We start from the raw sequence: 27,348 nt of genomic DNA, 5'->3' as shown, positions 1-27,348 counted from the left end.
TCACTTGTGCTTGAAATACAACACTATCCTACAATAATAAAAATCCCAAACAATAACAAGTTGACGGACTATTTTTTTCATGCCTGACAAAGTAATGCAAAATGATTATTGCATCAAACAAAACGACTTTTTCTCAGAGATCTCACAAATACAATCTGCAACTCATTTTTCAGCCTGGGTGGATCAAAAGGATTTATGAAAATGGGTCTATCTCTAACGGAGTTTTTGTTATTTAACATGAAAGGCATATCTACAAAAGTACATATTGTATAACAGCATATGGGAACTAAAGGGGATAATTATTCTTGACTTTTTTATTTAGACTTTTAAGTGATTTTTTTTCTTAGCTTTATTCAAAAGCAATAACACAAATGCGTTTCTCTAGCGTCCTTTACGGTAGTACAGTGGGAGGAGTCAGAAAGCTCAGTGTTCTTTAATTCTGCAGTTTGTCTACGAGCTCCGAGCTAATTCTTCAGCGGACTGGTAGCACCGAACAGGTAGGGGGAAAATAAATTATTAAAAACAAGGCAAAACGAATGCATTACGTGTATTGTTGTCACTTTCATACGTGATGGGCGTTACCATAATTGCTTTAAAATACAGTTTAATACCGGTTTGTACAAAATAAAAGAATAATCTTGGATAAAAGGTTAGGTAATCCCAGGGTTGTTCCTCCAAAATTGACGCATCAGTAACTAGCAAATTGTGTTCTGTCCAATTCTCAAAGTCCAGCAAAAGCAGCCAAAATGGTTAATTTTGTGATTTTTGCCTGAGCTATACCCGAGTACGATCCTCGATTTGCACTAGGATTTAGCTCAGACAGGGGCTGATCTTTCGCCAAAGACGTTTTGTCGCGTCTTGTATTTAGTGTCCTTCCATGTTTGCAGAGATGCAATGTATCTAGGGGGGTGAAACATTTCAGAATTAGGTAGGAATCAGTAGTAAAGTGACGCATGGGTTGTCTTTTTCAATACGATTTGCAGTCTCTGGTGCCTCGCAAGATACCTGTACGCTAACCACTGCAATTACGCTCTAGTGTTAGGCAGGTCCAATGCGCTTAGTGCTGAAAAGATGTGAACAAAAGACAACGGGGGGTTCTTCATTATACAGTATATACACATTATAGCAGTTTTATTAAACATCTCAGACAAAAGATAATTGTTTAAATCGAAATGATTTTCATTACACATTGGCTTTTGCAGTTCGGTGCATTTCTTTAGAAAGACGGCGGTATGGGGAGGTTTCGGGGTGCGGAATCTGAGGGCCGGTGAGGTGAGGTTTTGCTTTGGATTATCACTTGTGAATCCAAAACGTCGCCTAAACCCCCTTGATGTACAGAGCACGCCTGTCTGTTGCACTGAGGTACTATCAACCAGTAAATGAAAATCATATAAGACAATAGGATCTGAAACTGTTGAATGTGTTGAACAACAAAAGGTGCCAGATCATCACTAGGTTATGCTGGTAGACACTTTGTTCACTATCGCTCCTATGACATAGTATTTTTCGGTACATTTCTACGCTTGCCTTTGTGACTATTTAAACACTACTGCTAATACAGGTCACTGTGGCTTTCCTTACCTGCGTTTTTTAGCTGCTCTTTCCCTTTGTAATCCGAGCACGTTTCTTTGGCTCTACAAGAGATCGGGGGAACAGCATTTGTTTTAACAGCATGGTTCAACTGCGAAGAAGCATTTTTCCATATATAATCACAAACCTGGGACAACTGCAATGTGATCTCGCCGTTTTTGAACCCTAGTAGACACCTTTTTTTCCCCCCAGAAGGCTCAAGAGCAAATCGCAGGCTATAATAACGCGGTGGGATCAGTCATTACCTTAACCACCGCTGCGCAATTCTCACTTCAGCGGGGCGATACCAGTGAAGGCTCCTCCCATAGAGAGGAAAACCTCGCATCTCTTGAACACTGTATACGCCTTCAGTGGACAGAGGGATAGGATCTTTCCCAGCAGGATGCTTATCGAAGTTCCCCCGGGGCGATAAGTGCTGTGTTGTAGAGCAGGTGGCGTTGGCACTTACAAAAACACTTACAGTACTTTCATTTCGATGCTGGTATGTTGTATTCCCGAAACATGCACGGAAAGTATGTGGGCACTTAAAATGGGAAATCGCACAAAGAACGTGATTTCTTTAAATACCTGTTGTACAATTGCAAATTATGAATAAAAGTAGTTTGGTGATAATACAGATTTTAATAACATGAGTACGATTAAACGTGCATTTATTCCCCAACTTTCTTAGTTTGACCTAAGAACTCTAATATATTCTGCACACTTTGCTTTGTTACAGTTTGCAGTCTTTTTTTTTCTTTTTTGAAGCCAGTTTCAAAAAAGAAGATATGAGCCCATTCTTCAACACAAGCAGCTTTGAGCTCTGTGCTTGACTTTGGCTTGCTCTTTGCACCAGCTTATTTCATGTCAATCCGCAACATTGTAATATGATTACAGTCTTTAGCGAGATGGCAAATCATTGACTCTGATTGTCTTCTTTTATCAAAATCCCCGTTCAGACTCCAGAGATACGAAGGGACCAAGCCTCTGTTCACTATGCCTCACAGTGATGAGTTCTAGCACAAGTGTGTACAATATTATTTTATATTGTGCAGTATTCATCACCCTTCTGCAATATAAAGATTGCCAGTGCCCATTGAAGAAAAACAAATGCCATCCACAGCCTCCAGTCTGTTTAATTCTGGACACAAGAAGCTTTTCTTTAATTCTTCACTCTTCCTGCAAGTATCTCACATTGTTCTAATAACGTGGGGTATGGGGGTGCTGTATATTGCTTTTAAGGAAGCGATCACAGAGTGCATGACAGATTTAACTCATGATCATTCATGAGAAAAGGGGGTGCATTTCTTGAACACCAACATCACTGTTGCTGTTTTTTATAATAGCTCTTCATTCCTCATCGTATTACTGCCATTTTGAGATGCCTGCTGTATTTTAAAGCTTTCAAGACTTTCATTGTGTTTTTGAATACTGCATTTCTGCATTTTTCTCAATTTATGATTGATATTACTATACACAGTACTGTAATTTTCAAATGGTAATTTTCAGTAATTGCAGTTGTCAAAATTAGCAGTGAATAGGCTTCATGTGAAAAATTTGTATTGCCCACTTTTGTGAAATTATGAAGGCTTTTAGGCTGTTTTGCATTTTATGCATGTTATGTAAGACAGAACTGTAATATATAATGTAATATTTATTTTTTTATTTTCAAACAGAACAGTTTTAAATTATAGAAAATATTTTTAACCACTTATCTGTGACTATATATTGTAGCAAAATACTGAAAAGTGTTTTGGAATGTGTCCTTGCTTTTCACAGAGAGCTAGGAAGGTCCTGTGAATTGTAAAATCTTTCACAGGCATTTTTTAAAGTGATTTGATGTAATGGGTATGGTGTGATCTGCTTTTTGGGTGAAAATATGTACAGAGCAGCAGACCTACTGCGTGTTAGCACTCAATATAAAGGTAATACAGTAGCTGTGTGATAAGCACTAGTCTACCTGTCAGTAAAACTGCAGTCATGATTTACATACTGTATACACATTTAACAGACTTTTCAGTTCATGTGCTCAATGTATTCTGTATATATAGGGTCAGTTAAATGTTTGAGGTTTGGTCTTTAACATGTTTCTGGGTTCTCCCTGTTTTGTTCTGTTGCAATCCCAATTCAGCAGGTATTCAGTGTCTGATATCCACTTGGAAAAGTAAAGACAGCATAATGGTACCTGATGTTACAGACACTTTTTGAATTTGGGATTTTTCTGATTTCCATCCAAGTGTCGGGTTTTTCTTTGTCTTTGTCTTGAATTAGCAGAATTGTTATATAGTGCTCCAGGGTAGGTTTGAAGTGTTCTCTTTACTGTTCATATTTAGATTTCAATGTGCTGAACCCCATGAATAATTGAACAAATTAATTAAAATGTTTCTGCACTAGATTTACTAATTGTGAAAGCACTTTGTATGCTAAAAGGGTATATAAAGATTTCCATTTTAATATTCTACAAGTGGTGCTGCATTAGACATGAGTCCTTCACATCTGCATGACAAGCAGTAGAGGACAGGCCGTGCACAGCAGATTGAGTTCCTCTGCAGTCTGACCACACTGGGTTACTATTGAGCCTCCCCTTTCTGCTGGAGCCAAAAATACCTTTATAAGAGAGTTTGTAGCCAAGGATTGCATAGATATTGCACTTTGCGCTCTTCCTCTATTGAACTACATTCTGTCTCAACCTATCAAGAAGAACTTGATTTTCTTGTGGTCTGAACTTTCTATAGTGGATTCCACCCTATCATGTGCTATTTATTGCACGATCGGCTGTGATTGCCGGGTATCAATTGGATGTATTCCAATTCAATCCTATAGCACTCATACAATTGGGTTGAATATTGTATCTGGACCTTTGGTTCGTAGCAGAGCCAGAACTTCAAACCATTTCTTCTTGGGTTCCCTTCAAAGGCCTTCTTTTCTGCCTTTTGACTTGAGATTGTCATGCAAGCTGAGTATCTGGTTCATTTTTTGTCTCTCTCTGCTTCCCAGTGTTTTGATTTACTTGAGTGCATGTTTATCTGTAAATTCAAAGTGTAAAATATAAAACAATGCAGGTAGAGAACAAAGAAGAAATATTTTAGTGAGGGTTTTTTTTTACGCACTTCAGGTGTAATAAGCCATAGCCTTTTCAAAACGTCATACTCATGGAGCACAGAGGCTTATTATTCAACTCCCTGTATACCTGCTGAATGCAGATTGATTCATGGTATCAGATACATTTTTTATTTTGAACTTTGGTTTACTTCCAAGCCTCTGCATCTTGTAAAGTCAGAAATGGCTCAAGTTGCTATGCAGTGGGAGTCTTCTTTCCACCACCATGTAAATTCTTAGTAGTCGTCAGGTCGTGTAGAACAGTGATCTGCACTTTTGGTAAAGAAAGGTAAAGAAAAGGAACTCAACATTTCAGCTGTGAAGCATTCTTCAGGTGTCTGGGATCAGGGATCTTCACTTTTGGTGCTGGTGAGCCACAGGTTCTTCTGTTTTTTTTCCTGCTCCCTGAGCTCGTAAAGAGTGAATTGAATCATTTATTGACTTAATTACTGCTAATTGTAACTGTTGCCAAATCTGTGTCTGAGTCTGGTGATATAGCTTTCCCAGTACAGTAATATACTGTATGTGGTTTAGACTGTGAATTCAAGTTCTCTGTTTGGAAGCTCACTCTGTTGCTCTGTTGTACTATAGGTGATGTGAATGGGAGAGGTGATGGGGCTTTTCTGGCAATGTACAAAAACCTGGATGCAACATCAGCATCATCATTTGCACACAGAACTTAGTTAAATACTGTATATGTACACATGATTTTTTTTTGTTTGCTTGGCGCAACAAGAAACAAATTTGGTTGCTGGAGTGCTAATGTAGTAATGTAATGCAAACAGTGTGTGCAGTTTCTTTAATAGGATCTTGCGATTATGGAGTTATCAGACTATTACAAATGGGTTTTGACAAAGTGCATTAGGAAAACGGTAGAAGTCACTATCAAGTTCCTAGATCCTCTTGGGAAAGACACGATTACATCAGCATAGATTGAGGTTAGTGTAATCACAAGAGCGTATTTGGAGTGACCTTAATCATAAAAGCAAGAGAAGCCTTGTAGAGTAACTAAATTGGTTGCAAGTGGTCCTTTTTGTTTGCTGCTTTAGTTTAAAGAAATTGGATCCTCCCTTACTGTTAGAGTAGAGTGCTAAATATATCCCAGCCTACAAACTAATGTTATGTGCACTGCCTAAGTGTTTCCACTTTTAGAAAAAGAATAAGAAAAAAGAAAGCTTCCATATTTAGGGAAGCATAGCTTCACAAAAGCATAGATTCACAAAATGAAACAAAGATATTTCTAAATGTTTTTTGTGTGGATTTGGAATACACTAGGGGAAAAACATAAACATAAACATGAGGTTCAGAACTGTAGGCTGTTTTTTTTTCTTGTAGTTATTTTCTCTTTCAAAAATAAAACATCCAATAATAGTAAAACCCTTACAAATAGAAATCGATCAAAAATGTGACTCAGTAATAGTTCCACAAGCTGTCTTAGTAGTATAATGTATCCATTTTGCATTTTCCTTCTTTTGCATTTTGTTTACATTTCAGTATGTACAGCGTCTTTTAATTTGGGATCCACACAAAATGCTCTTTTGTGAGATAAGAGAGTGGACCGCAGACAGGACCAGAGACAGGATACAATGGCCTCACTCTAACCAGCCAGCCATCTGGAGACCCTGCATTTCCTGCACACGTGGGTTAAATCTTGTAGTCACTGATGGAATGGGTTGCACAGCCCTGCAGGTGAAAATAACTGCTATTTGCAATGTAGGGACGTAGGAACTTGAGGGGCAAGGATGACTGCTGCTTTGTATGCTAAGCCATGGAAGCACTTGTGGTTTTTCCCTTGGGTGCTAATGTGATGTGGCGTTCCTTGAATGTTTAATTAACTTTATGGGGTGACGAGATTTCTTAAGCTGTCTGAGGAGCGTAATCTGCCTCACTCATGTCTCAGCGTCCAGCAGTCTGTGCTGCTATCATTGTGGTCCCTAGGCAGGCAGTAGATAAAACACATGCTCATAGATAGTGTGAGATCTAAGTGAACTGAGGCAAAGAAAAACGTACTGTTAGAAATGGTAGACTACAAGAGGAATGTGATATGGTCATTTTTCTTAGAAATTATGTGAAATGATTTGTCCATTTCTATCCCTTGACTAGATGTCTTTATTATGCAGAAGTTGATGTAATATAAACCAATTGGCCAATGATCTTGCAGTGAATTGGTCTGGTTATGGAGAAGGGTCGATGAACTACGTCTGCCTCAACAATCGGTGGAATAGTGCACCAGAATGGTCATGTGATGAGTTGCCCCGGGTTCAATTCTCGACCCCATGGAGTTTGTGCAGTATGTTCTTCTTGTGTTTGTGGGGGTTTCCTCCAGGTGCTCTGGTTTCTTCCCGCAGTCTGAGGACATGCTGGTAGGTTAATTGGCTTCCGGAAAAATTAGCCCTGGTGCGAGTGGGTGGGTGTGTGTGTCTGTGTATCTGCCCTGTGCCCTGTGTGGCGTCCCATCCAGGGTGTGTCCTGTCTTGCGCCAGTTGGTAGCTGGTATAAGCTCTGGCTGCCATACCACCGTGTATTGGATAAAGACGTTAGGAAATGGATGGAATATGTGTTTGTGTGCGTCTGCAAAAGTCAACATGAGACGAAAGGCAACTGTTCTAATACAGTTATTTGTGTATTTCATAACACTGGATTGGATACTGAGCGTGATGTTCTGGAAGATGTATTTCGTTTTCCTGGTTGTGTGGTTGTGCCATACGAGCAACCAGAGCTGCTGTGCTCCAGTGAATAGCATCCAGTGGCCAAGGTCAGTGTGTCCAAGTGGAGATTTCTGTGCAGACTAATTTGAATGGTACAATATAACCCAAACTGTTTAGAGTAACTGTGAGCCTTGGAGATAAGATACATGACTTGCTACAGGTGATGTTCTGAAGTTTACCAAACATTAAAAAACCAAAGGCCACTGTCTGTCCTCTCTTCATGTGAAAATAGATTAAAGCAGGCAGGTGAAATATTTAAATTGATTGCAGATGAAAAACAAGGCACATGGAAGTCTATTCTAATTCTCCAAGATGGCTCAAGCAATAAAGTGCCCACCTTAGCACAGGTTGAGCTCTATGATCAACCTGAGCTCTAGTTTTCAAGCCTAGATCATTTCACTAGCCGACTGTGACTGTAAGTGCCAATGGGGGATTTCGTGTCTCTTTGAGATAGTGAACTCTGTAGATGTGCAGGTGTGGGCTGACACGCGGTCCTGTCAGGGAGGGATTCACTTCTCTTCCAGCATGGCGCTGTGTTGCCTGTGATGTGTTAAAAGACGAGCATCTCACAGTTGAACAGATCAGAGGAGCCCGCTCCACTGTCTCCTTCTCCCCTCTGTGTGCTCACATGGCACATAGCCACAGGCAAAAACACACTAGTTGGATATGACATGAATTCTGAATTTCTGAAATGAAAAGATATTTTCTAAGTAGAAGGGGTTGTGGGTGACGTGGCTGCTGGTGTCCAGATGGTCCTCAGGCTGTTGTGACCTACCCAGAGTTAGGCAAGAACAATCATACCACACACTGACCACTTGAAGCTGCCACAGTGCGGACAAGCTGAATCCCAAGAACCACACTTCCTCCTCAGACACATGGAAAAACTCCTACCAGTGCTGCTGCAGCCTGTGGCTTTCTGAATCGCAGTGATGCGTGACTGGCTTTTGTCTCCTTCTCTTCCAGTTTTATACACCGAGACTTAAAGCTCTAGATTTAGTTGCACCGTGCCAAACAGCGTCTTTTGGCTCTGACTGTGATGAATGCTGGCTGAAGATGTATGACAGGTTTATTTTAGAAAAAAGTATTTTCCTAGTCATTGGTTTGCTTATGTCCACAAGGTATTGTTCCTCTCTGCAAGCTGAGTGGGTAAGCAAACATACTTGGCTCTATCGGCCAGCACATTTTAAAATTCACATTTTATGTTTCATCCTTCCTACACACAAGAGATAAAACCCTAAAGACAGGAATTTACTAATTGCTATTGCATACTGTTGATAAAATCAGAATATCATAAGCGTCACAAGTACCATTCTGTGCTGGCAGGCTGTACTAAGTGCTGGGTGAGAGCACATTCCTTCTGTACTCAAGTCCTTGTGTTCCCAGAGCCCTGTGGAGTCTCATTAAAGTCCTGCCAGAAACATCCCACTGAGAGACTGTGCAGTGCTGACAAGTCAAGACCTAGTCATTGCCAGCACCCATGTGTAGCTGTGATGGAATCAACAGTTGTATTCAAGTCTATTAGCCACAAGAGCAGTAAGGGAAAAATATCACATTGACAGGAGTACAGTACTTGCTGTCTGCATTAAAATTGTAACGTCAGACTTGAAGGGAATAATGGGCTTCTCTTATTTAGTTCAAGCTGCTGGAGAGTAAAGTAGTGCAGTTTGTTTTTGACTTTATTTATTGTTCAATGGGAGGAAACACTAAAACCATAAGTACAGTACATCTTGTGCTTGTGTATTACTTTTGCCTCTGCAAGTGAACAGTGTGAGAAAACAAAGACAACCCTTCTGACTACACAGCTACAGTTCCAACAGTTTCTAACCTGGCTTTAGCAGTTATGTTGTATGCAAATTTTGTGTGTGTTTCTAAGGGCATGGAGTTTAGCTTCAGGAATAGGATATTGTCAAACAAGGCTGCCTGGACTCCAGGTGTTTCTTTGTAATTACAGTTAAGAAAGACTGTAATTGCAGTACAGTTAAAAAAAGGCAGTTGATTGGTTTTGGACTATAATGGTACCATTCTTAATGCCCAGGTAGTCGCTAAAATGTGGTTGCAAGAAACTGATTTAATCCTGCCTTTATTGTGGAAATACACCCCAGAAGTGTTCATAAGAGTAGTACAAAACAGTCTAGTGTTGCTCATACACAACCTGTTCTTTAACTAGTATTTCAGTTTGCCAGCCTCCAGAAGTTGATGAAGCGTTGATTGTATATAATTATTTGCAGTGGATTGCATTACTACCAAACTAATTATAATAAAGATCCTAAAGACCTACTGGGGTCTGCCTGAGTGATTCCCTGCCTGAGTGTTGACATTTTGAAGTCATATTCCTTCTTAGTCTGGGATGGCTTCTTTCAAGAAATGGCTGTATGAGATCCCTGGATCAATGAACAACTAAATAGCAAATTGATTTGATGAGCTGAAAGGACTGTTTGTAACATTGGTAACCTTTATTTGCATGCCTGTGAACATGTCTCTTGTACTGAGACTGAAACGTTTAAGTGCCTACAGCTCATCCTCATACCTTATCTTTTTCAGAAACTTGGTTTTAATGTCAGCTGTAAGACATTTGAGTAGGGAGCTGCGCCAGTGTGCGTAGGCTGCAAAGGAATAAATAAAGGTTCATCCCTACTGAAAGGTAAAGAAAAGAAACAGCGTTTTGGCTGTGGAGCCTTCTTCAGGTGTGAACGGCCATGAGACATACCATGTTGACATTTGTACCTTGCACCACATGTTGCCAACGTGAGCTATAGGGATTCAGATGAATCCGATTTATTACTGCACCTCCAGTCGGCAGAAATTCTTATTTGACTCATCAGGGGATCCTGACACTGCCAGTGGACTCAGGAAGGAAGGCTGCCAGGAACTGGTAGAAAACAGGCTCGGATTTGTGGCACCTATTGATTATAGTATAACCCTTCTGACAACAGCAAATGAAAAGCTGGGCTAGAGCCATTGACATGGACATTATATAACCCTGACCTGACCTACAAAAGAAGAAAGCAGTTTCTAGAAATTTTATTAGAGGTTCACAGGATCCAACCTGGGACAGTTGTAATGATTTTAGCATTCTTGAATCTCTTACCTTTTTTCCAAAAGACACAATCATTACGTCCTTGTTCAATAACAACAATAATAATCGTGATGGAAATCCCAGCACTTGCTTTGCAAATACCTGAATGTAGACTTGGGGAAGTTTTTAAAACAAACATTTATTTCTTGCAAGGTCATCCAGATTAAATCAGGATATTTTCCTGCATATTATTCCTGTCCTGTATTTATGTGACTTTCCCAGATGTGCATTTTTTTTTCATAGAATGAGTCCTTTTACCGATGAAGGCCTCCTAGTGCCCAGGAGGTGTGGTGTCTGTGTGCAGAGCTCTGAGTCTGTGCTTCAGACACCTATAGTGACACTAGCACTTACTGTATATACTGTGTGCAGTCAGATCAGTGACATCGCCAGTCTGAGGCCAGGGAATGCTTTGGAAGTCAGCTGTCATTTTGTTCAGGCCTTACCTAGGTAACACCGCCTGTCTTGTCTCCTTTTATATTGTGATTTTCTGACCTGCTTCTTAAAATAAATAGTCTGTTTGAGTCCATAAACCAAAAATATGAAGTGGTTTTTCTAGCTTCTACCCAGCACTAAAAGCCTCTGTAATACTAAGAGAAACTTGTGAAACTGTGAGAAACTGTGTAAATGGCTTAGAAAATCTGCTGCAGCAACAACATTATTCCCTCTTGAAATCCAATGCTTCAGTGAGGCTTTTTAAAGAACGGGGCAGTAACACCAAGGGAGTGAAGTTTACCTGTCATAAATGTACAACACACCAACAGGTTTTAACCCATTCCAAAGGGTGTTTCACAGGATTATGGGAGAGAGTCTTCGAGAGTCTTCTGCACTATTTTTGTGTTTTCTGTACTTCAGAGCTTATGCTGGCTGATGCTGTTCTGCAGATACAGCAGTAGCTGGCCAGCTCTCAGTGGGAATGTCTTCACAGTCCCTCTCACAGCCCTCCGCTGCCTATTTGAACAAACCATCTGCCCGCGCACGGACAACAAAACTACCGACAGCAGAGCGTGACACCCCGCAGACAATAAGCTCGACAGGATCAGCCTCCAAATTTATTTCACGAGTACAGATAGAAATAAAAGCATAACATTCAAAGATAGAGAATGTCATTAACTGGTGTTGCATAGAAGAAAAACTATTCTACACCTGTTTGACTTTTCTCATTTTCAAGATCCTATAAAGAAATCAAGTGTCGGGTTATTTTCCGTGTTAGTTTAGATCTGTATATGTTAGGAGTGAGGCATAATCATTGACATTTCCACCATTCCACAACGTTAATTCACTCTTTTTTATGACAAATGTCTGGAGAGCATATTGAATAGGAAAAAAGCTAACAGTAATTGGCACCAGGCTTTGTGAAGACCTGAGTTTGTCAACACTACCACAGAGTTGACAAACGCTCCTGCTTCAGTGAATGAAACTGGGAAGTTGATAGCCCTAATTAGAGTTAGGAGTCCCAGTCCCTTATTGAAACTTTACATTTCAGATTGTCTGGAATGGCTGAGTCAGTGGCAGCTCTTCTGACTGTGAGAGGGGCCACAGTCGTCCAGAAGTCAGGCCTGTCAGTTTGTTTTAAGACCCAATGACTTTCTAAAAATGTCTAATTGTTTTGGTAAATATTTTAAATCTGGTGTCATCAGTGTTATCAGTTTGGCAACATTTGGTTCCTGGTCCATTCTGGATGATCTGCACAGTAAAAAAGAACATGGTGAGCAAAAATGTACCTGGTTTTTCAGTTTGTAGTCCTCAACAGGACAAAAAAAACAAAACTGCTATTTAAATTTTCTGGCTTCACTTCATAATAGCTTACATGATCTAGGTTTTTTAAAATGTATTAGAAGAAACAATAATATCCGGTTGCCAGCACAATACAAGCCATTTACCAAGAAGGTTCTAGAAACAGTATGTTCTTAAACGAATTAAAACTGGTCATCCAGGGGTGATTTCATAACCACCATACTAATGACATTCCTTTTGAGAATTTATATTTTAGAAACTAAAATCACAGAGTACAAATAACAAACGCTCCAAGATCATCAAGAATGCATTCACACTGGGCTCATGTACAAACATAGCCCAGGTCAGTTCTAGATTCACTGTTTTCCTCCTGTATTTCACACATCTACACTGTTTGAAGATTCTTTATTGACCCACTGTAGCGCAAACACTGATAATTAACTAGCAAAATAAACAGTCCCACATGAAACAAAGCTTTGTGAGCTACAAATGTGCAAGCTATCCCAAGTTTAGGGATGAAATTAGTGCTACAGGCTACATAAAGTTGCCTAAAAGGATCTAGAGGGTCTGTTTTAGCAGTTAACAATTCCAATATTACTTTTCAGAACGCTCCTAAAAGGCACAAATGGAAGGCACATATGGGGAATATTATTCATTATATTGTTCTATATTTTATTCAGAATAATGAATAGTGTATATGTCTTGTGTTGAGAATAAATTGCTCTGACAGCTTGGTTGCAATTGGAACACTAGCTAACGTGGGATTATAAAATCATAAATTTAAAGACAGCTGCAACATTAAACAGTTAACGTGCTGTTAAAGACACAGGATATCTTGTAAAGCTTTCTAGTAATACCGTGCACCACTGAGAAACAATGGGGAGATTTGGTACTATGGAACTATGGAAGCTTGAGGCTTTTAAGTGATTAAAAAGAAAAGGTTAATTATTGATGCCTTGGATGTTGAAGGCTTGGAGTTAAAGATCTCATCTCACTCTGTTTGCATTCCTGAGTGGTTTATAATCCACAGGTCTTTTTCAAACACAAATAGAAAAGAAACTGGCAAAAATCTGTCAGTGCAAAACAGGACTTCCTGATGAAATATGATTTCCATTAGCCAAAGTTATCTATTCCTCCTTGCTCTCAGGAGGAAAAAAAAAATCTTGACGTTGCGTTTCTGCACCAACTCCATCAGACAGTTACTGTGAACCCGAGAGCTTGTTCAGCCTCTTTGAAAATGACAACTTACATGATTACACCTCCTGCTACAGGTGCGTTTTCTGGCCTGTACATTGGCTTAGACAAACAGCTGTGATGCTTGGTCAGAGTAACACAAGTTGGTTGAACAGTAAACTGCTGTGGTTGATATTAAGCAGTTAATAAAACTATTGGACATAAAGGGTACAGGAACAAAGAAATGCGGTTTTGAAGTCAGTCCCTAGTACAACCACCACAAACTACTGTATGTTCACCTTAAGGGGAAGACAATATCTGCAGCTCTGTACACATACAGTATGCCCCACTGTTTTATTTTATTGTTAGGAATAACACAGATGACTTACAAGTCAAATATGCCACACCCACCGGGTGTCACACGGCTAGACACCAAGACGTGTGGTGGAACACTATGAAGCCTAACCTTTTACTGTTTCTAAGAAAAAAAATATTTTCATGATGCTTCCATTTCTAGTATAGCACAGTTCTCTTCCAATCTTAAGTCTCTAGTAAAGACCAGACAACATGCACTAGAACTCTGATGACCTCTTGCCTGAGCCTAACTGTGTGTCCTGAGCTGACGTTTTAAGACTCACAGACACATTGAATACAGGCTGGAATTAATTGCAATACTCCATATTCCATACAGGCATCACAATGTGATCATAAAGTGAAGAGAAGTAATAATAATAATAATGACATTACTTTATTAAACCTATACAATTTCTTGCATTTAGGAATTTGTCTTTTTACATACCCCAGCTTGCTCTCCATGAGACACACAAACAGGGAGAGAGCCTGGGGTCAGAACACAGGGTTAGCCATTGTAAAGCACCCCTGGAGTAGCTGGGGTTAAGGGCCTTGCTCAGGGGCCCAACAGAGTAGGATTCCTCTGCCAGCTGCAGGATTTGAACCGGCAACCTTCCAGCCACAGGCACAGATCCTGAGGCACAGAGCCACCGCTCAACCCCGGAAGTGTGCATCCTGGTGTGGCCAATCAAGTTCTAAAAAACAGCAGCTCCTGAATTATGCATGTCATTGTTATTTGTTACGATAACATGCTGTCTCTTCACCTTGTTCTTTAAAATAACCTCGTGTTTTTTTTACACAACACAAATCCTTTAAGGCCATTGAGCATAACATGACTTCAGTGACATTTATTCTCCACGTTGAAGCTGAAGTACATCATCGAAGTGGTCCCTGGTGAGAGCAGGTATGGCCATATTTTAGACTTCCCATTCACCAGGCCTACTGCTGGTTTCTTTGATTTGGAGAAGCCCTGAAGCTGGAAGGAATCAGGCCTGACCTATTGTTGCCCAAGAGTGCACACTGCCCCTGGCACTGCAGAACCAAGGGCTTGATTACTGTGCAGCTAAGAGAGGGAGACGGGGTGTTTGCTGGGTTTTTGCTGACTCCCCCAGAAGATCTTCACCACTCGAGTGTCTGGCCGGTCAGTAAACACCCTGTTGGTGATGCTCATTAGTCTAAGCACAGCAGACAGCTCTTTGCCCCGGGACAGAATTCCTTGGCTCCTGTTTTGTTTTGGAACGGAGTTCTGCTGATGCCAAAAAATTGCAGCGCAGGATTTTCTCCAAATTGATAAACAAACCAAGGACTTTTGGGGAATGCCTCTGATCTTACTCAGCTTATGAATAACCTGTAAATATCTAAAATGGCATTACTTCTAAGGGGGCTGGAGAAGGCTGTGTAGAGAGACTGGGAGAATAGCTCCTCTGTCATTTTATACTGTATCTTGTTGTTCATCAAGCCAGTTTATGATGAAAGTTTATTTTCTTCTGGATGTACTTTGTTTTGCAGGGAAGTACTTAGAAGTTTCCCCTTTCTGCTTGCTCTCTTCTGCATGAATTTTCTCAGCAGGCTGTGTGCAGCCTGCTTCTTCACTGTTGTACACTGTGACCGTCTAGTTAGGATTGTCACCTCAGGATTAGACAAGAGCGGGATACATTCTGAAGCCTTTTCTAGTGCCCGCAGTATCTATCAATTTATCTTCTCTACCTGTCTCCACACCTGTACCTCCGTTTATTCTTCTGAATTCCCCCAGGTTATTGAGTAATGGAATTCGTAACAGAAAGGGACAAAGGAAGCGGATCTTTCCTGATAGGCACACAGGACAATGAGGTGACAGTTCCGTCTCGGACTGAAAGTCAAAAGAGCAGACAGTGGGTGTAAATGATGTGCCGCTGGTAGCTCTTTTTGTTCTGTTCTTTGGAAGGCTGGGGTGGGTGTTCAGGAGTGTGCCAGGCACTGGGGACCGAAGAGGCGCTGCGGTAGAAGACTCAGGATTGTGGGAAGAGGGACTCGGCTGAGAGGAGAGGCCTGGGAGGGGAGCAGATTGGGGAGGGGGTGGAGGAGTTGCGCTGGGGGAGCGAGAGAGCAGGTGAACTTGGGGACGAGAGTGAATCATTTACCCATGCCGCACTCAGGGGCCACTTCCCATTTTCCCATTTCTTCTCTGTCTGTCTCCCCCTCCTGCTAAGCAACAAAGGGCCACATGGCCGACGGCAGCTCCATCTGAGACACCATTTCTCTGCAGCTGCTGCGACCGAAAGGCTGGGGGGGGGAGCGAGGGGGGGAGGGGGGCAAGGAGGAGGATGCTGCTGAATTGAACGGGCCTTTTGTGACGATTGTGTGGGCTCTGCTGTCTTTGATACCTTATAATTAAAGAACCTCTGGGGCACCTTTAAATAGAGTGGATGGTGCACAGCTACACTGCAAGAGAAGAAGAAAGAAACAAAGATCCTTATTAATAATAAATGACTGCTCAGAAGATGTTTTCTATGGGAAGGGTTTATAAGGGAATTCTGTGAGCACCTTGTGGGCTACTAGAATGAAAATGGTTCTCTTGGATGCCTGGAGTTATTTTGTCAGTTCTGTACCATATACTACACCACATTGTATGTATACTTACATACAAAACACTTTTACATTTGTGTCAAATTGTCTACACATTTTATGGATCACAAACCCCAGTAATACCAGTGGCAATGGGACTTGGCAGCTCGCCCCTCTGCCCGGAGAGGTCAGAGAGGTCTGATTCTGATTCTGGGGGTCTGTCTGTTTGACATTTGCATGCTTTCTGCCTGTTAATGTGGGTTTTGGCCAGGAGCTCCTGTTTCCTCCTGCCTTCCAGAACACCGTGCAGGGGTTCGACTGGCTGTTCTGTATCGACGCTTTTTCTGTGGAGAGCTGTCAGTTGTTCTTCAGTCCGGCCAGGTGGCCTTTGTTTCCAAGATAGGCTCTGGGTTCCCCTGATATGCACTAGGCACAGGGAGTATCTGATAATGGATACTGCTTTATAAAGTGCTTTATAAAGTGCCTCACAAAGTTGAAAAAACAACATCAGCTGTAATTTGTGTAGTATTCTGTCGAATACCCACTTTGAGTCAAGTTAACTTGAATTCTATTTGATTAAAATAAAGTTGAATTTTTTGCTCTTTGCACGTGTGAACGTCTGGGTGTTAATAATACCTGTAGTCTAGCTTGTAAGCGTCTCTGCCCTGTGATGGGTGGGTGTGCGTTTCAGGATGCAGTCCTTTTTTGTACCCTGTGCTTTTGGGTTGCCTCCACCCTTAATGCAGAATAAGTGGTTTTCTAATAAAGAATATGTGGGTGGATGGGTCTCCCTCACGTTAGTATACATCCCCCCTTGAAAGTCCAAAGATGCTGACAGTCTGTGTGTTCAAAGAAGGCACTTTCACTCAAGGTTCAGTTAGTCCCTTGTCTTGGTTTGTAATGACAGACCATGCTTGTGAGTGACGCCACAATATGGAGCCCCTTGGAAATTACACCCAAAAGGGCTGATATAAAATTCCTCAGAAATGGAAATACTGTAAGTTTTTGTGGAAAAACGCCTGAAGCGTGCAGGATTCGAAAGTGAATGTGACTACTGAAAACTGTGAGCAAGTTTCAGACTTGTCTTAATTTCCAGGTAGATGCCTGCTAGAGCATACCTGTTGAAAGGGCTAAAGAAAATATTGCCGTTGCTATTATCCTGCTGCACGTCACCATGTGGGTGAGACTTGCTGAGCTGGCACTCGTTTGGTCTGTTTTTACTGCAGTGAGCTAACAGTAGTGCATTGAACCATGGGAATGATTTGCCTTCTTGAACAGCTTCCATTAATCCACATTTTGCACAGTATTTAAATTAAAATCCGTTTGTTGCAGGTTACAAAATTCATCAAACACAGGGCAATTTCAAACATTTATGACATTACTTTTAGATAGCGTAGTGTGTATACTGTGGGTTAACTGTGCCATCCCTTTAAACGTTGGCTAACCACAGACTGTTTTGTTCTCAAAGGGTGTGGCCGTTTGTATGTCTGTTTGCTGACTGTTATTGTATTTGCCTGCCTGAGTGCCCTGGGTATCGTTGTAGGATATATTTGTCATTGTAGTGAAATGATGTATTTTAATACAGATGTCCACCATTTTATTACATTCTTGCATCTTTTATCTCTTTCCAACTACATACCCTTCTAAGGTTTTCTTGGCCTGTGTATAACATTCATTTTTGGTCAAACTTCTTTGACAGCAGTACTTTCTGAGTGTCTTGTGTATAACCAAAAGACAGCATTACTGGAAGTCATGGTGCAGTTTGATTCAGTAAGAAATCTAAGTTAGGGAGTCAAGAGAGCAGGAATTCAGTGGTTGGAAATGGTCAGGGTAAAGACCTATAATTGCATTCTCTCAAACTCTCTGATTTAACTGCAGCCTTATTACCTTTTAATAAAGAAAAGTCATACAGTTTCTGCCTATTCATTAGGAACATTCAGGCATTTAAGAATCTGAAACCTCGATATATGCATCTACAGTGTGATATTGTGAGGCAGATTTAGGATTGTGTCCCAACTGGGAATGTTGCTGTAACGTGATAGAAACCAGAAAGTATGACTGTAAGGTTTTAATTTAAGAAGAAGAGAGGGAGGCTTTTTCACTCCTTGTGTTAATTATTTGTTTTCATGGCAGGACAGGAAAGCTGACATGTGGCACTTGGTGCTTATGTCTTTCTGACTCACAGTTCCTGCCTTGTGCTCTTTGTGCCTGCCTTGTGCTGTCTTTGTAATGAGCTCTGAAGGGGTGGACTGGGGGAGGCTGCGTGTTCAGTGCTGGCTTAAATTGAAAAAAGGAAAACAGGATTCATTCAGAGGTGGTGAACTGCCAGATTCAAAACACAGACCAGAGGTTTTTTAACAACATAAACACTTAAGAAAGGTTATAGGTGAGAGGAGCCCATCAGCCCCATTTGATAACTAGTAGCTTATTGACTAAAACATCTCACCCAGCTGTTTTTGTGAAGCTAGGGTATCAGCTTCAACAACATGGCTGGGTAGAATGTTCTACACTCCCACAGCCATATGCGTAGCAAAGTCCCTCCTGTTCACGGTGTTAAATGATCTTCCACATAGTTTGCACCTGTGTTCTCTGGGTTGCGTTTCATGTTTTTTTTTCTGAATAAGCCATATTGCATTGAGTCTGTCAATCCATTGAGGATTTTCAATACTTTGTGTCAGCTTCCCTTGTAGTCTTCTCTCTTCAAGATGAAAAGGGTTCAGTTCCTTCAGTCTGTCAGTTTAGGACATTTCCCAGTCCCCGAATGTATCTCGATGCTCTTCACTAAGCTGAATCCCGAGCAGCAGCATATGTTCTGTGACATCATGACAAAAATCATACACATATTCTAAGTAAGGCCTAAGTAATGTACAGTATTATTCAATTTTAACATACCACCCTTAGTTGGAATTCTGCACTTTTGACTATATATCCTAACATTTTCTTTGCCTTTTTTATTATCTAGAGCACAGGTGCACAACTCCTTGTAGGCCAGAATCTGGCAGGGTTTCTAAATCTCTTTAAATGATCAACAGATGAAGACCTTTGCCAAGTGTTAAACTGGTCGAGTTAAGTTCATGATTAGCTCTGTCAGGTCATTATGAGCAGAGGTGGAAGAAAAATCCACAGACAGGATTGGAGCTGTGCACCACTGGTTTAGAAGATGAAAATGATCTAAACATAAAGACCTAAGTCATTTTTATAAGTACAGTACCTCTTCTAGCTCAGTGTTTCCCAGTTTGTATCTATAGTTTCTTTTTGCTACCTACATGCCAAATCAAACATGGCTACATAGAACATCATCTGCCAGATGTATGCCCAGTCTTAAATTGTGACTTAATTATTTTTAAATTCATCTAGTGTTTGGTAATGCTCCTATTTTGGTATCCTGTACAGACTTCACAAGTGTATTAACTATATATACTGTATATCTAGAATCAAGAACCAAGAGTCTGACTTCTTTTAGTATTCTGAAAGGGACTCTTGATTTTTTAAGTCTCTTGATCTTGAAATGCAAATGCTAACAGACACTTTTATTTTTCATCAGTAGTTATCCAGCTATGATATCATGTGAAAGAGAGGGTTTTTCAAGAAGAGTATGCTTGATATGCATGTAACGCTGCATATATCGCCGATATAAGAGGGATTTGTATTTAGTTAAGGGTGTGGAAGGTGAGCTATGTATTTGTAATCAAATATTAATACAGTATAAGATGAGTATCCAAAGACATAAGAATGTGAAGACTAGATAAAAGGACTAAGTTGGAACCCTTGAGTGTAGGAGTGGGAGGCTCTATGCAGATCAGTGAGATTTCCAGTGTCACTGAAGTCCTCAGTGGACATGGGCAGAGCCTCGATTTGTCGTATTATGAACCTGCAGGAAAAAGCTAAACCCTAATTAAACTTCCACACTGCATTCCACAAATGAACGACTTTGAAGTACAAGAGAGACCTGCAGTGCATACTTCAGTGCACCAGACATCATGTCCTCTGCTGGCATTTCTTGCTTTGTTAGGGAGAAGGTTAAATCCAGCTGCGATTACAAATGAAGTCAATTTGGCTCTCGTCTCCGATCAGTGGTCGTGGCCTAAGAGAGACCTGCTGATGGCTCTAATAAGGCAGCTTCAATCCCAGTGTGGTCTTTGAACAACTGTCTTTGTCCTTTCCCTGCCTCACTGCCACCCATGTGGTGTCTGCCCCAGTATTGCTCTTTATAGTACTTATTTTCCTTCTGCTGTAGAGCTGGCGTTGCATCACACTGGATGCACAGACTTTATGTAGATTTTCGATTTTGTCTTGAAACATGTTTTGCATTAACATGTCCTAGGAGTACAAAAAGACAATTTACGGTAGTCGTCTTAGAATTGCTAAATTTTTCATGGCACTTAAAAGATTGAATAAAAAAGATATGATGGAGGGATAATTCACTGAAACCCCCAGCTCCATTTGTTACTGAAAAGGGGAAATAAGAAAGATTTCCCCTTTTCGGGGAGACTGTGCCCGTTTCCTGACCTGCGCTGAGGGGTAATGGAGAGTGGCAGATGGCACAGGCACTGCTTGGCTGCAGTGCCGCTGGCATACCAGGCCAGGATGTGAGGTTGATGTGCTGTGGCTTGTGAGCTCCAGCCTGGGACCCGTCGGGGGGCAATGGACTGGAATGCCTGTCCTCTCTTAGTCCTGCTGTTCGTTGTGGCCTCTGATAAAGGAACATTGCGTTTCGAAGAGGACGCTGCTACAGTACAGCAGGGCACGCCACAATACAGTATAGGATTCTACACTGTTGTCAACCTGTAGTGCAATTTGGCAGTGAAGTGTGACTTTGGATGATGTCATTTGCTTATAAACTGTGGGTTTAAAATATCTTTTTTGTTTTGATTATTGACTTGTTTTTGGCACTTGCCCTTTGCTGTAACGTAAAAAAGAATGCACTTTGGTTACACTATTGTAAGTTTTCCCTTGAAGTTATGTTACATAATCCTTGTTATTAACCAGTCAGACTCCATGAATGGAACAATAGGCATTTTGCATTGCTGTTGCTGGTGTATCCATTTCATGACTTGGCTGTCCTCCCAGTCGCGCCAATAAACCTCACTGGCCTGCAGCAAAAATTACAGAATGCTAACTGTAGGGCAGCTAATGTGTCCCTAGATCAAATTGTAAGTTGTTCCCAAAATAATGTGCTCTACTTGAAAATGATTTACGGGGATGTTGACGAAAAGGGATCTTGTTTTTAGCAGTTTGTCTTTCCACTGTTTTCTTTTTTGCACATTAGTTTTTTCTTCTTCTCCATGGACAATTCACCCACAGCTGCCCCCCAGTCAGGGCTGAGAGATGGAGGTAGAGAATCTACAGATGTTATTTTATTCCATGGAATATTGTTTTACACAGAGAGCTTTACAAACTTGGAATACTTTGCCAAAGCTTAGCATTTGATTCTAATCACTGTGAGGCTTCACATTTCCCTCATATGCTGTGCTAATAACATATTCATAAGGAAGTAAGCTGTGATCGTCTATAGGGCATGTTAATGCTCTTAGCTGCTTCAGATTGGCTTTTAAATTCTACAGTTTTGCTGGAATCATTGTTTGAGGTCATGATGTAGAAAATGTATGTGTTTTAGCATGCAATATTTCTTCATTTCTTCGAAAAGGTGTTTTGAGACTTCTTCTGTCGGCTCTCATGATGAAGAAAATGCACGACCTTCTCTGTACCACATTTCTTTAAAAAAAATACAAGTATACAGATCTTGGCATTTGAAATTGTATTTAAAATAACGAGTTGAAATACAATAATTAGAGTGAGTTTGCAGGATTTTTTTTTATCTTGGAAAGGAAGGAAAAAGTCAGCGAAGAAAGTTATTGAAGACAAATTGTTCTGCTGGCATGTGCTGGCAAGCTTTCTGTGCCAGTGGCCATTTCTAGCAGCTGGATCAGTTTGCTGACTACGTCACATTCAATTTTATATTGAAGACTGAATTAATTGATCCTAATAGACAGTCAGAAACACAGTTGTATGTTAAACCCACTGGGATACGGTTCTTTTCTCATGAGGTTGATATTTTACATCTGCTTAATATTTAATATCCAGCCATCCTACCGGCAGGTTTATTGGAAGTCCTCTGGGATTTTGAAGACCGTGGCTCGTAATTGTCCTTGCCACTGTCACTCGGGCTGTGACCACTTTCAGGATGGAAGAGAAGGCTTCCCAGTTCTTCTCATTTCCATGCTAATCTTTGCCCATCTGCTTCCGCAGGCCTAGCCAGTGAGAGGAGCTCACACGACTGCATTCTCAGAGCTCATTACCCTCCTGCGGAGGATTCAGCCATTGTGTTAGAAGTGCAACCAGCATCTGTCTCCCATTCTTTCTCTATGGCAGTAATGCAGAAAGAAACCTCAAGAGAAGAGTGCCCGTTGAAGGCCGCCTCTTTTACCAATGGGTCGCTCATTTGCAAAAGACACGCAGTGGCTGATGTTTGTTCAACATTTGGGGTCTTTACGTCTTATTCTTTGTCTTCAGATCCGAGCGAAAGTGTGCGTGAGCAGCTGGACCTCATCAAATTTTCTGATAAATGATTTTAACACCAGCTGTTCGTTTGCTGGGTGGGGGGAACAAACAGAAGACAACGATCGCTTAGGTTTCTTTAGAAAAAAAAGCGTATTTTTTTATATCCACAACCTGCTGCATGCGGATTGGCAATCCATTGGAAGTGCAGTATAAGCTACTGTTGAAAAGCTCAGTTACAAGTTAAATCATATCTTTGAAGAGGCATTAAAAATGACTACGATAACTAAATTATTTAGGTGTCAATTATCTCTGCTTCGGCACATGAATTTAATTTTGTTTTATTTTAATTCAAAGTGCTTGTCAAACTGAGGGAGACCAAATTATGGGCATGTTTATTTCTTTGGCCATCAAAACCACTGAGGGTGAATGCCTTGAAAAAGATGAGTGTATTTCTATCAGATAACCTAATTGTAGCCACTGCTGACAAAGCATATTCTGTGGAAAATGCAAGTGGAACACAGAGATAAGCAGCAGCACCAGAGGGATCGATGTTGTGCTGTTTCAGTTTCTCACAAAGAGTCTCTTAATTACAGGCTTTTTTCCCAGTTTTTTTTGTTCTCTCTCTTCTCCCTGGGTTAAACACATCGAGCTCTGAGAATGCTGTTCATGGTCTTTCAGAGCCCTCTGCTCCCAGCGTTGATTTTTGCATTGTTTCCAAGGCAACTCCAGCTCAACCAATCACAAAGACAGAGAACTTACTACAGATCCCAATTGGGCAACCTTTGAAAGTCAAGGAAGTGGGTATGTCTGTCAGCACAGGGTGAGTCTTGGGTTGACACTTGTTAGTGAGTCTGCTACATTTCAATTTTCTTCGTTGGAAGACGTGCATAAACATTGGGCCTTTCTAGTTATTATTTAACATGACAGAAGAATGAAAGATGTTAGCTTGCAATGGTAGCACCACAGCCTAAACTCACATGTGCATTGTGCTATCTCATAAGAAATACTACAGATCACCCCTCTGCTTAAAGAACACCTATGTTTCAAATGGCAAATTGTGTTCCAGCTTTCCATACACTTAGTTTATTTGTTATATGTCTGTGAATATTGATTTAGGAACTGGTGAAGGTTCATTCAGTGCTGCAAAGTAAAGAAAAGAAACATTGTTTTGGCAACCTGGAGGCTTCTTCAGGTGTCACACCTGTTCCTTTGCAGCTTATGCATGCTGATACAGCTCTCTATTCGAATGTCTAATATTGATTTATTCTAAAATGTCTAAACCTGCTATGCTTTGCTTTGACCTTCTGGGAATAGATATAGTGTTTGCATACACTAGTGAGATGTGTATTTCAGTCCAGTAAGGAAAAACTTACTTATTGTATTCACTGGTTATATTTCATGTAACTTTGAAAAATGTGGGCCACAACAGTTACAGTATACATCTCATTGTTTGCAAACACCACTCTGCCAGCATATATTAATATTATATATTTTCCTTTCTCCTGTTTCTGCTTTCTTCATTGTAGTCTATGTCCAGCAGAATTGGTATGTAACAGACAAAGCCTGAAGATTACAGCCCAAGCCAAGCTCACATTAGGGATTAACTGAGGGAGACCACAGCCAAAACGCTGTTTAAAACTGCTCTTGAACAATGCATTAAAAACAGTGGCAGACATTGTATCTTTTAAACCCACTTTTCACTGTTTCATGCAGAACATATTTAGCATTTTATATCTTGCATTACACAGGACACAAGCAAAGACATTTTGTGCTCTTTTGTTTTGGCATAGGTTATTAACACAAGCCTCATTGAAGCTGGGAAATTGCTGTGCTAAAAAGCTACTTGTACCAGTCACCAAGCAGGCTGACTTTACAGTGAAGAAGAGCCTTTAATGCAGTAGATGGACCAGTCTTGTTTCATTACTGCAAACCACATGTCTCTCCATGTGGTGCAGCAGCTGCCACAGCAGGGGAATGAGCACTTGCTGTGCATAATGTCTCCTCTATTTGACCATCAGGGTGAGTCACTGAAGGACAAAGCTCAGGTCTGCTCTGGCAATGTGACAAAATAGCTTCAATAAACCCTAATAATAATGATAATACAGGGATTAAAAACTGTCAAATGTGATGGTTCTGGTTGTACTTATTCCTCACTATTTAAGTTAGACTGGTGTTGGGGAACAAGGGGAACTAATCACTCCTGCTGTTTCTCAAGCCCCTGCTATCCCCATCACATCTAAAGCCCTGTATTCGGGTGGATTGTTAGCTTCCACATACAGTACCTTAAACTGTATCATTATTATATTATTGTATCAGAAGTGTGGGTGTTAGTGTTCCAATCACTGCTGGTAGTTATAGGAAAATGTTGGTGAATTTGTGCTTTCCTGCCCTGGTGACTTGTGGGTTGGCCCTTGGTAATTGTGGTACTCCCTGCATAGTGTCACTGGCTGGTGGACTGCAAGCCAGCCGCCCTGCTGTGCCCTTTCTCTCTCCCAATGTGTAGTGCCATCCTCCCCCCCTTATCATTTTAAGCCTCTGTTCTTTTCGACATTTCCGAAGCAATGCCTTGTCTGGGGACACTGAGGAGCAAAAATATATTTTATTTGGGCTTGTCTGGGCTGTACCTTGACTTTAGCTAAGAGTATAGAGACTTCCCAAACTCTGGCATGTGGATCTGGAATGGCAACTAGCAGAGTGGGAAAGTGGGCAGCTTCTGAAAAGACTGGAATTATAATCCAAAGCCTAATTGTGCAGCTGAAATGTAATGTGCATGCCATTGTTCTTCCAGTATACAATACTGTATGTATAAATAGGGAGGAAAAAACAAGGCATAAATCACAGGAACACTAATGAGCCTTTTAATAGGCCACCCCTGGCACATTCTTGAACTCTGCAAACATTATCTGCTGTTTTGTGAGTAATTAAGAGCAGCTTTGCAGTAGTCAAACGAAGATTGCAATGAAGGCTGAGCTGTCGTTGTTTTTCAGTGGCGCTGGTGAGGTAAGATGGCTGAGTGGCAGGATGTGAATGCAAGAGAGAAGGTAGTGTTCATGAGGGCAGGGCTTCTCATTCTTTTCCATCAGTCTGCTTTGGAGACCTCTGCAAGAGTCTTCTGTGGTTCTTGCCCATGAAGCGTATCCATTCCAGTATTTGCACTGCCTGCCTGTCAGCTGCTGCGGTCCATTACGTGTGGACTGCACTTGAAACGAAATGCTCGAAATTGGCATTGCCCTACCTTATTGTGCTTGGTGGAAAATTGTTACCCAGGTGACTTTTCTTGTATTCTGGGATAAAACTAGAGGCATGGCAAAAAGCACAAATTAAGAGGAATGGGCAATAACTGGTAGAGCTATCAATGTGCATGAAACTATCCCTCATTTTCTATGTTTTTTTCTTACTGCACTGTGTAGAAATCCTAGTTGATTGCCCTACATCAGGGCTTTCTCATAAACCTGAACTTCACTGAGTTTTAGGGGCACTTCAAGGCAGAGGTAGTCGTAATATTTTCAAGTTTTGCAACTTTTTTTTCTAAATGATCTTACACAGGTGTGTCTCTCTCTGTGTGAAATTAATTGCATGAGGAGTGGTAATATTAAATTTATTTGAAAATGATTTTATGATATTAACGATGTCTGATGTTTTGTGATGACTGGCAACTTTGTCTCTGGTAATTATTGTATTTGTGAAAAAAAGGAAAGTAGTAAAGTACAAGGAAAAAATAACATTACAGCTGAAAATCATTAGTTCTGATAAGCTGTAAATCACAGCAACAGGAGTGAGCCAATTAATAGGCCACCCTGACACATTCTTAAACAAAATGAACATTAACTGTTACTTTAATAGTAATTAACAGCAGCTTTGTATATGACTGTCCCATTTTAAGTCCCATTTGACCTTACAGGATATTACAGCTAATACATACGGTATTTAAAGCCAGTAAAATCTGTTGCCTTTTTACTGTTTGTCAGTAAATTCTCTGATAGAAAAACTCTTGAATCGTCACTTTCATCCCAGGTTTCGATTCTCATCTTAGTTATGCAGCTTCAAAGCAGTGAATTCATAGGAATAATGGAGTTTTAAAAATGGATAATATAGACACATTTAGAGGCAGTGCGATGGGCTTCTCTGTGGACTGCCAGAAGGAACGTTGTTGGTAACCATGGAGACTGACTCACTTGACGTGACTTGGTAATGGTGGAACGTTCTGTGTATTCAGAATACCATAGTTCCTCAATATACCGCCCACAATACCTTGCTGAAGCAGCTGTTTATGAAAATGCCATTAAACTTAAATAGTCACTTTTCCTTTTGAAGGGAGAGCGAAGCTATTTTATTGATCTAGAAATTAATGGCAAGCTATTAAGGCTACTTCTAAATATCAAGCTGTGGCAAATCACTTTAAACAGGCTTTTGAAGTGGTTTGTACCACACACAAAGAGACTTCCTGGAGTTGGGACTGTTCTCTGGCAGACTTTGTGTCTTTCACAGCAGAACACCTCAAACTGAACAGTGGGTCGTGTGGTTTTCAACTGATGTATTTGCTGGGCATATTTCAGGGTATTTCATAAATGGGAGGTCAACAAGTAGTTGCAC

The 27,348-nt window shown here is 40.8% G+C and overlaps 1 protein-coding gene across 3 annotated transcripts in view; it reads left to right on the top strand.

Annotated features, from left to right (window-relative positions):
* Window positions 1-413: 413 nt before the first annotated feature.
* Window positions 414-27,348, top strand: part of map2 (microtubule-associated protein 2) — a 138,076-nt gene continuing 111,141 nt past the window's right edge. For all 3 annotated transcript variants that reach the window (XM_088605722.1, XM_088605724.1, XM_088605720.1), the window contains exon 1: window positions 414-497. The gene's annotated coding sequence lies outside the window, so the exon portion shown is untranslated. The remainder of the gene's footprint in view (window positions 498-27,348) is intronic.

Source organism: Lepisosteus platostomus, chromosome 14 (assembly GCF_059453375.1).
Source record: "Lepisosteus platostomus isolate fLepPlt1 chromosome 14, fLepPlt1.hap1, whole genome shotgun sequence".
NCBI lineage: Eukaryota > Metazoa > Chordata > Actinopteri > Semionotiformes > Lepisosteidae > Lepisosteus > Lepisosteus platostomus.
This window is presented reverse-complemented; position numbering and strand designations above follow the sequence as displayed.